At 40.3% G+C, this 6000-nt stretch overlaps 1 protein-coding gene across 1 annotated transcript in view; it reads left to right on the top strand.

Moving 5' to 3' along the window:
- Window positions 1-6000, top strand: part of LOC108580263 (probable G-protein coupled receptor 158) — a 199729-nt gene that overhangs the window by 66054 nt on the left and 127675 nt on the right. The window lies entirely within an intron of this gene.

Here is a 6000-nt window from a genome sequence, read left to right as displayed (position 1 = left end):
AGAATAGAAGTTTGCTTGACAGAACTTGGTAGAAGAAAATAAAAGCAAGTAGAATAGGCATACAGCGTCTGTTCAGACGTTGATAAGTAAAAGTGGTAGCGAAGCAATTGAAAACGAAGAAAACAGATTCTGCACCGAAACGGACGATTAAAATGGCAAATTTACAATGCACTCAACCCCGGGGATTATTTTCCATTAATTTTTTCATTCGACCGACTTAATCGTCGGAAATTATTCCCGCGAACAAGTCTGACAGGAAAATTTCGTTACGCTCCGCGAAGTTTTAAAAGGGCTGAACCCGTTGTTCCACCTTCGAGGATAATCTATTCAGAGGCTACGTTGCATGTTCCGCGAACGGATTGAAACTTGTTAATCAAGCAATTAAAATGTTTATTTAACCTTGCAAGAACTAAGAGATAAGATCCTTCGTTTTGTTCGCGGCCAGGAGAGGAATACCTGACCCGACATGAAACAACCAAGCTAGTCTTCCCACATTTTCCACGGGAATCCTATTCTTCGAGAATTCTTTGGCCGATGATGTTAATTGGTTCACGTCTCGTTCGTCGAGCAAGCTTTTCCTGAAGTTTCGCACAGACAAGCCCCGGCTAACTGAGTTATGGAGCCGCGAGAGCTCGGGAACAATTTCGACAGAAGACTGGCCAAACCTAACCTTTCTCCAGGCCAGAAGAGGCTCGTGTGCACCGTGTCGTGGAAACGGGAACAGCGGACGTGGATAATCTATTGTCACGTCGTTTCGACGCGCTTTGTTGTTTTGATTCCGCCAGCCGGAAGGCACAGTGTCTAGCCGGTGCTGAAAATTTGATACACAGACGTAAATTGTACCACTGGTACGTGTATCATACGGTTAAAGAGAATTGACACAGAATTTTCAACGAGACGTCATCTTGTCCACTGTCGTCAAAGAGGTCTAACTTCTGGTTGCCGTTTAGTTGCTGTTGGATCTAGGACTAGGTAAACCTGCTTCGAGTCCTTTGAGAAGCCTTTGGGGTTGCGTAATTCTACAGTAGGCATTGCTGGTGTCGACCACTCTGTTCAAACAGTTCTGGTTATTCCAGTTATTCAACAATGTGTGTTGGGTTATTTATTTTGTCACAGAGACACCTTTGTCCACTGAAAAACTCTCTTGCTTAAGTAATATGCGTTCTTCGTCCTTCCTGCATCTCTTTATTGTGTGATAAGACGTAATGACACGAAGTGAAAGAACACCTCATGTCACCTTTAATTATTACAATAACTCAATTTGTATGTAGGATGTGAACAAGGAGAAGGGAGCAACAACGGGTCAACGTTGTAAGATTTAATAAAGAAAATAGAAAAAACAAAATGATAGATACAAACGACTCGGTGGACACTTAACGACTGCCTCTGTCGTTCGTCTCGCGTCGTCTTTCGGTAGCTTTTGTCTAGCTACCGCTGCACTAGACCGCCCCACATGTATAATACAAAAATTTTGCATAACACCTTAATTGTCCAAATCTTTCACTTCTGTCTTTAGTAAAATTGCTGACATCACTTATGGAAAAGGGAGCAACAACGGGTCAACGTTGTAAGATTTAATAAAGAAAATAGAAAAAACAAAATGATGGATACAAACGACTCGGTCGTCTTTCGGTAGCTTTTGTTTAGCTACCGCTGCACTAGACCGCCCCACATGTATAATACAAAAATTTTGCATAACACCTTAATTGTCCAAATCTTTCACTTCTGTCTTTAGTAAAATTGCTGACATCACTTATGGAATCACTTGATATTTGGTTGCCTTGAAAGTAATTCCGATTACTTGTAACACACTCGTGGGAACGATTTTCCGTAGCATTTTCGTAGCATCGCTGGAGCTCGGTTTTTGTACATTTCGAATCCAAGATCCGTCTTCGCGAACCGGGCAATTTTTCATTCAGAAGGCGACGGTTCTTCACGCATTAAGGCCACGCTAGTTGGAGAAACGAAACAGAACTGGCAATTATTTCTCGATCAAGGGAGCATAAATTAGCCTGGACGTAAAAACTGGCTGCCTCTGAGAAGGAAAATTAAAATCTCCTCCTCGATTACGGACGTTATTTGCATACGACACAGATTTGCGGATTCCAAATGGCGGCGCTCCATTACTGACGCGTTCGAACAGAAAAGTGCGCGGATTCTTTTCGTTCATTAAAAGTCGTTGATTAAAACGTGAAGAATTCCCCTGTCCCTTTCCTCTTCCGCCTTCCAGCCTCTAACAGCATCGTAGCTTGGTGGAATGCGGTAGCGACCAGGCAGAAGCAAGAACGTGGTAATACGTTGGCGGAGAATGGCCAAAGTGGTGCATTAATCGCCGAAAGTTGCTCAGGGAACAAGGAATTAAACGGAGAGGATGCTTCCCCCTAATGAGGCATTCGATTGTTTAAACGTGGAAACGAGGAAATTGAGGCGTGCCCCACCGTGTAGAACACCGCGTAATTTTCTATGGAAATTCGAGAGGGTTATCTAATGGTTCTTGAGTGGAGTTTTAGACTGTTCGTTCAGGCTACTAACGAAAATTATACGCAGGGTGATTCTAGGTGAAAAATGGAGTAGAAATTGTGCAGTGATTTTTTTTTTCGTGGAGAGTCTCGTTTTCAAGTAAATTCGTTTGAAAATTCACGAGGTGTACGTCTGTTTAGAGGTAAATTTATGATATTCAAATTTCCTTCCTAATACACCATCATTCTCAAAAATACAGCATCATTCTCAAAAAAATTCCACTCAAAACTCCCCCAGTCTTTCATCCTCATCACCACCCAAATTTACCAACGTCACCTTAAATTTCATTTCACACATGCAAAGGCAGATTAAGTTCCCTCGAATTCTATTAAAATTTGCTCCCTAATACAGCATTATTCTGAAAAAAATTCCACTCAAAGAATTCTACAATTTTCCCCCATTCTCTCATTCTTTTTATTTATTATAGATTAAGTTCCCCCGAATTCCATTAAAATTTGTTTCCTAATACAGCATCATTCTCAAAAAAATTCCACTCAAAACTCCCCCAGTCTTTCATCCTCATCACCACCCAAATTTACCAACGTCACCTTAAATTTCATTTCACACACGCAAAGGCAGATTAAGTTCCCTCGAATTCTATTAAAATTTGCTCCCTAATACAGCATTATTCTGAAAAAAATTCCACTCAAAGAATTCTACAATTTTCCTCCACTCTTTCATCCTCATCAACACCCAAATTTACCAACGTCACCGTAAATTTCGTTTCACACACGCAAAGGCAGATTAAGTTCCCTCGAATTCTATTAAAATTTGCTCCCTAATACAGCATTATTCTCAAAAAAATTCCACTCAAAGAATTCTACAATTTTCCTCCACTCTTTCATCCTCATCACCACCCAAATTTACCAACGTCACCTTAAATTCCATTGCACACACGCAAGGGTAGATTAAGTTCCCTGGAATCCCATTAAGGTCACCAATGTTCTTTTGCATATAAGTGCATACTTTTTTAAAGTGCGTTCAGAGACATGTATATCCTGGTACAACTTTGAGACGTCCTTTGACCTCTGAAAATTAAAGTCAGACACTCTGTACGTTGGTGTTTCTGGATTTCGTCGAATTTTTCTTGAGTCGCGTTTTCACTAAAGATTGCACGACGGCCAAGGAAAAGGGATTGTTCGTATCGATTTCACGCTCCGATTACGTAGCGACAGTTGCCGATTCTCCCACGGCTTTCCCCGGAATCGTGTAAGCCAACAGAGGTAATCGTACCTCGATAGAAAGGACAGCTAAGCCTGTCGTGAGAACCGGCGCAAATCTGTCACGAATCTACAGCACCTCTTGTTGCGAAGTTCGTCGAGATTTTAATTTCCGTTCTGCTGCGCTTTGTCCACGCTCATTTGTGAGTTTTTCAGTCACTTCTCGTGCCCATGGAATACACCACTTGCTTCTTTTTCTCTCTCAGAACGAAGTGGAATTAAACATTGCAAATGTAAAAATTACAAATATAAAACAAAATTACAAATGTAAAACATTAATGAAAAACTTCATATTGCAGCGGGGAATTTTCATTTTTCCACAGGCCACAAAATAATCTCAGTACCTTGGCAAGTATTCAAACAGGAAGACAGTTGAATGAATAAAATATGATTACATAAAAAATTAGATCATTTTTCTCTAACTTTAAAAAGATCGTCCTTGAAGAGGTTCGTTAATTTTGCTTGCACCCTTTATAGACGTTCCACGAATGTTCTACAAAATTTTCAAAGCAATCACAATTGCAATTTACAAAGGGAAAAAGGAGATATCGAAGAGTTGCTCTAAACAAAGAACAAAGGTAGAAGAAACAGAGAAGAAAGTACATGAAAATTGAAAATGAAATTGGAGTGTAAACTGGAAAACAAACGCGGATCATTTCGATGGAATTGTATTCACGGCGGATCGCGCACGGCTGATGGAGTTTCGGGCGACGAGTAAAAGTTGCCGCACGCGACAATTTCGAGATGTTCGCGATATCCGCGACACGAATCCGTTTGGAAAGGGGCTCGTGTCGTCGGGGAAAAATATATCACGTGCTCAACCTTTCCCGTGAAACTTCCACAAGGCTCTACGAGCCGTCCTTTTCCCTCTGTCGTCGTTTAATTAAAAAGTTCCCGGCATGGGATAATTTCATTATAACTCGCTTAATATTCTGGAAGCTGCGAGAGCCTCGTCGATGGTGGACACGAGAGGACACGAGCAGTGAAAGTGGCGCTTTGAGTGTATTTCCCGTTCTTTTTCAGAAGAAGCGAAAGGAAAAGCAGGATTGAAGATTTCGAAAAAAATGTTTTCTTTGACTTTGATCTCAGGCCATGCTGAAAGGATGCTAGTTGAAATAGATCTGATTTAGATCTTACGGTATACTTAATTTAGGTATTAAATAATTTTCACCAAGGCTAATATTATTGTATTCAAAAAGTTCGAGGACAAATTCGTTCTTCGATTATCGCGGCGTCGTACATAAAGAATCATTCCAAATCAGTCATCTATGACCAAGGGATAGTGGAATGAGTCAGTGTTGAGTCAGACAGGGGATGCATATGGCCTGGAGAAATTCAGACCGAAAGATTTTTGATGGGTTGGCCGAATGGACGATTTGGGTCGAGGTTTAGAACACGTGGCAAGTGGAACAGGTCTGCAGGTGGTCAGGCAAACACGACAATGATATTTTAAATTAGGGAAATTGAAATTTAGCTCCTTTTTTTTTAATGGAGTAGGTAATATTGTTAATTAGTGTTGTCATTTGAAAATGGTGTAGCGACGCGTTCTACGCTTGACCACCAGAGTGGTCTCTTGACTAACATATTTTTATCATTATGACGTAAATAAGTCTGAATTTTTCGTACTCAATGTCACGGTATTATAGTTCATTGGAGAGATCTTGACCTCAGCTATTACATCGTAATGATAAAAATATGTACTCCCGTTTAAAAAAAATATCGACGACCTTGAAATCTCGAAAAATATGATCTTGAGAAGAGTTTTCTAGTTATCATAATATTTGCCCCTTCGAACCAAATAATTCCTTGCTTTAACATTTTTTCATATTATCAAAAACAAGTGAGATATTCGAGGTGATCAAGGCATACTTTGTTCACCCTGTATGCAACTTCTGACCTGAGAAGCCTTAGGAGGAGAAGCCTGAGGAGCCTTGTCTGACTTCCTAAAAAGCCTTACTGACGAGTCCTCAGGACGAAACGTCCACAATTTTTCCTTTTCCGCCTATCTTTTTTATCAGTTTCCTCCTTCTTTTTAATGGAAATTGAACGCAGTATTAATTTATTACAAACTTTCCTGGAATAGCGTGGAAACGAAATTGGCATTTGGCAGGTTGCTCGTCGATGGGCACCTATAAATGTAAAATGTATATTTTAAGCTTCGTTACTGGAAACTTGTAATTTTGGAGCGTCTTGTGCAATATTTTCCATGAAATTAACGGAATAACGTTTTTATTTAAGAGCTGCGCCCTGCATGAGAAGT

Source organism: Habropoda laboriosa, unplaced genomic scaffold, assembly GCF_001263275.1.
Source record: "Habropoda laboriosa isolate 0110345459 unplaced genomic scaffold, ASM126327v1 scaffold9, whole genome shotgun sequence".
NCBI classification, from domain to species: domain Eukaryota; kingdom Metazoa; phylum Arthropoda; class Insecta; order Hymenoptera; family Apidae; genus Habropoda; species Habropoda laboriosa.
Note: the sequence above shows the minus strand (reverse complement) of the source record. Positions and strands in the feature narration are given on the sequence as shown.